The sequence below is a fragment of the Echinops telfairi genome, unplaced genomic scaffold (genome assembly GCF_000313985.2).
Source record: "Echinops telfairi isolate 266 unplaced genomic scaffold, ASM31398v2 ScPeMD7_70;HRSCAF=299, whole genome shotgun sequence".
Taxonomy (NCBI): Eukaryota; Metazoa; Chordata; class Mammalia; order Afrosoricida; family Tenrecidae; genus Echinops; species Echinops telfairi.
This window is the reverse complement of record NW_022103968.1, coordinates 72,969,695-72,974,561: the sequence shown is the minus strand read 5'-3', so window position 1 is coordinate 72,974,561 and position 4,867 is coordinate 72,969,695.

Below are 4,867 nucleotides of genomic sequence, written 5' to 3'. Positions count from 1 at the left end.
ACGAGCCCCTAATAAAATGATTTAAAAAAACAAAAACTGCTGACCTTGCGACTCACAATCCAACACATAGTCACTACACTATGAGCGCTCCTCATAGGAACAAGATCATAGTTCAAATCATTCTTCCATGGACTTAAGCACGTTTTTCGTGATCCCAAGTCTTTGTTACCTTGCCTGTGAAATGGCTTCATTGCCCCAGCTATTTCACACAGAAGTGATTTGATAAGAACATTCATGTAAACATGCTGAGCACTATTTGTTCATGGAACCCACACATTTTCAAGCTTTGTCTGCAGGGGAGGAAACCGCTCCATGCCGAGTGTTGTCCTAGGAGCCTGGGATACAGCTAGGAACAAGACTCACCGGTGTTGGGTCTAACCAGAAAGTAGCCAGTGTTTACCGAAATTCGAACATGTCTCCCTCCATCTGAGACCCTGTGCACCAGCAAAAGTCCCTGAGGGGGTATAGCGCAAAGTTAACTGCTGGGCAGCTAACCTGAAGGTTAGAAGGGCAAGTCCACCCGATGCAGCTCAGAAGAAAGACCTGGCGATCTGCTTTCAAAAATCCGGGCACTACTCTGGTTCACTCAGGGTCACGGGGCGCAGAATCAGCCTGATGCTGACTGGATTTCAGGGCCCCCAAAGAAAAGCTCAGTCATGATCCCTCGCTAGCAGCATGTATCCCGAGAATGAAGGTTGAACAGGTGGTGGCAGAAACCCAGACATGGGCCCCTGAAAAGGTCCAGTTCCTTAGGGGCTCCTGACGCCGGCAAAAGGAGCTCTGGCTACACAGAGGGTTTAGGCACTGGGCTGCGAACTGTCAAGTGGGTGGTTTGAATCCACCAGCTTCCTTGTGGGAGAAAGATGAAGCAGTCTGTTTCCGTAAAGAGTTTCCGCCTTCAAAACCCTCTTCTGTCCTATAGGATTTGGAATCGACTCCACAGCAGTTTCCTTGTGGTTGGACTCCGGCTGGGGTCAAGTTCTGCTCAGGCTGCCACGCTGGCTGGGCCTGGCCACACCCTTGCATCTAGAGGCCATTCCAGTGGAGATTAGAGGTAAGTGGCCGGTCCTGCCAAGAGTAGTGTCTGATGTTCAGTCATGAGTCATGCCCTTATGGTGGGTGCGGGGAAGGGGAAAGGGGGTGATCCACATCTTGGTCCAGAGGAGCAGCTGGTGGTTTTGAACTGCTGGCCTTGTGGTTTGCAGCCCAATGCATACCCACTACACCACCAGGGCTCCTGCCCACAGGCTCAGGGCTCTGAAATAGACTCTCCCAGAATGGTTACGGCTAGGCTGCTAACCACAAGGTCAGCGATTCGAAACCAGCAGACTCAAAAGGCACAAGAGAAAGACTAGGCTTTCTACTCTCAACAAGCATTGCAGCCTCCACCCCGCCCCACAGGGTCACTCTGAGTCAGAATGGGCTCAGTGTCAGTAAGGTGAGCTTGGGGAGGGAGTGCCTCCCTGCTTCCTCCCTGCTCGCCTCCTCATCACCAGTATTGCTCTTAGACCCCTTCGCCAGCTGAGGAAGTGGAAGATGAAAGAGATTAACTGCTTGCAGCAAGATTACTCTTCTTGTTCAAGCCAAGTCTAAAAAGGCTTTACTGCTCTGTCATCAGAACAGGGCAGGGCAGGTCCCCAAAGCAGGCCTGGGTGACAAATCTTGTCTGACAGCCATGATCCTGAATGCCAGGCCAGCCTGCAGTAAAGCAGGGAGGTACACAGTCAAGGACACACTCGGTCATGGCTGGGACCAGAGTTTGTTTCCCTATCTGGGTCAAAAGTCAGGGTAGTGCCCAGCACCTATCAAGCCCCTGATCCCTTCCCACAGAGGAAAGGGAGGCGGGCAGGAGCCTAAGCCTAAAGCAAGACCAGGTCACCCGCTACGTCATCAAGGAAGGGCAAGTCCAGAACTCCAGCTGCGCCACACCTGTTAACACCCAGAGTGGCCCGTTTAAGCTGGGGCTGGGCCAGGTATGTGACTCAAACCTAGTACCAGACCTGGAGGTGCTGCTGGTGTGTGCACACAGCCAGGGTGCACATGTATGGACACACCTGTGTGTTTGGGTGGGAAGGGTGGGGGGAATGTGTGCATGTGCTCAGAGGAATTTGTGCAAAGGCCCTGGGACAGGAGTCTTTGGCGGAGGCCTGGGAAGTGTCCAGTGCACAGTACGCAAGGACAGAAAGCTGGGGTCCACGGCACCAGGTGGGTAGTAGGGCTGGAGAAACAAACCAAGCAATCAGAAATAACCTAAGGGTCCAATGGAGGGGATTACTTAAACAGATCGCAACGGTCTCTTTCAGTGTGCTAGGAGCCCTGGTGCTGTAGTGGTTGCATGTCGGGCTGTGATCCGCATGGTGGCAGTTCGAAACCACCGGCAGCTCAGAGGGAGAAAGACTGGGCTTTCTACTCCCATGAACAGTGACAGTCTCGGAAACCCACGGCGGGTCACTATGAGTCAGCACGGACTGGATGACAGTGAGTTTGCTCCCCCCACCCTACCCCGTTTGTCCACCGTGGGTGATACTGCCCCCTAGTGGGGCTGGAAAGGTGAGGGGCTGCAAAAGCAGCCGTCTACACTTTCTCCTGGATTACGGACTGGAGTACAAACGTTGTTCATTGCAGGGGGGACGGAATACTTCTTTTCTTCCTAAGAAGAAAGGCGAAGGCTTAGCCAGCTTGGGAACCCAAGGTGCCCGCTTTGCCGACACTGACCCAAGATGGCAGGATGGTGAGGGAGGACACAGCAAACAAAAGTCAAACTCACGGCTCTGGAGTCCAGGCTGACTCATCATGACCCTACAGGACAGGCCAGAACTGCCGCTGTCTTTCGCCTGAGCCTCAAATATACCCACCTGGGTTGTTAAAAAAATGCAATCAGTATAATCCATCCACACAGAAAAGAAATCCAACCCCCCCCAAAGGCAAAACCCTCCTGGTCAAAATGTCACAGTGCCTATGTGATGGTGGAGAGCTTGGAGCTGTGATTTCTTCTTCCTGCTGTTCAGCATCTATAATACTCCATTTCAAAAGAAGGTCGGGGAATACTGCTTAACAAAGAAACAGAAATGTTCCCTGCCACCTTCTACCTGGACACCCAGGCCCAGTGAGGTTTCTGGAGCTGTGGTTGGAAGAGGATGCCCTTTCTGGTGTTTCAAACTCCAGTAAACAAAAGTCTCAGTGGCAGAGGGCCCTGACAGGTAGACATTCACCCCACAAGTGCACACTGCAGCTAAGACAACATGGAGTGTTTTCTCGGGGGGCCGTAGAGGGAGGGAGTCCTTGAGCCCTTCCTAAGTCCTGGGAATTCAGCCCAAATAGTTTCTCTTCCTCACCCAGGCCTCTCCCATTCCTGTGACTAAGGGTCAGCCCTCCTCCCACATGCCTGCCTTGAACCAGCGAGGCCCCCCAAAACCCTGAATTCCTGGGGGCTGGAAGGCTGGGCTCTTCCCAGCTGAAGCGTGTGTGACCCAAGCCCCCACCCCACCCCACCACCCCACCACCCTGTTACAGCAGTGAGAAAGTAGAGCTCAGAGAAGGGACACCACCCCAGGCCGACCAGAGATTTGGTTCCAGTTCATATTGGAATCTGATCCTCCTTACACCCTTCCATACCCCTGCCCCCCTCCCACCAAAAAACCCTATGTGTCCCAGATAAGAGCCAGGGTGTAGTAATGGGTGTGAATGCTAACTGCCATTAGCTAAAGATGAGGCTGTCAGTTCCCATAAAAGTTTAGTCTCAGAAATCCTATGGAGCAGTTCTATGCATCAGAGTCACTGGGAGTCACAATGGGGAGCTCTTGTGTAGTGGTTACAAAACGGGCTCCCCCAACAGCAAGGCTGGCAGTTGGAACCCACTAGCTGTACCTCAAGAGGAAGATGAGGCTGTCTGCTCTCATAGAGAGTTATGGTTTTGAAAACGCATAGAGGCAGTTCTACCCTGTCCTATAGGGTCACCCTGAGTCAGTACCGACTGGTTGGCAGTGAGTGATGAGTTGGAATCAACCTAAGGTCAGTGGGTGTGACAGATAGGCCAGGAGGATAAGAGGAAGACATTAACAATTTGCCATGTGTAAATATCATGCCTTGGTGGCTGAAAGCCCTAGCTAATGAGGATCAAAGACTGCAGTCTTCAAAATACATCAGTCTTGAATGTAAAGAAAACCCAGATCCTCCAGCAGAACCAATAGACAACTTTATGATAAACAGAAAGGAGACTGACTTTATCAAGGGTTTCATTGCACTTGGATACACAATCAACATTCCTGGACTCAGCAGTTAAGAAACAAAGAAGCATTGCGCTGGACAGATCTCTGGCAGAAGACCTCTGTCTAGTGCCAAACATCAATGATGTCACTCTGTGAACTAAAGATGCACCAGACCCAAGACACAGTCTTTTCCGTTGCCCAACATGCGTGTGAAAGTTGGGCAATGAAGAAGAAAGACCGAGCGGCCTGAGGTGATCTGCCAGAATGGTTCGCGACTCACTTGAGCCAGAAAACCCCACATAACCATGCAAATCAAGAGGTTCAAATCTCCGGGTCCACTTCAAGAACACTCATGAAACTGCCCAGGCCATCACAGGTATGCATATCCGGAAAGCCACCAAATATTTGAAAGAGGTCACTCTGCAGAAGCAGTGTGTGCCCTTCCCACGTTACAATGGTGGTATCAGTAGGTGTGCCCAGGCCAAACAGTGGGGTTGGACCCAAAAGAGTGCTGAACTTTTGCCGCACACACTTAAAAATGCAAAGAGTGATGGTGCACCCAAGGGTTTAGCTGTGGATTCTCTGGTCGCGGAGCACATCCAGGTGAAGAAAGTCCCCAGGAGCACCGCCAGATCTACAGAGCTCGCGGTCAGACCAAT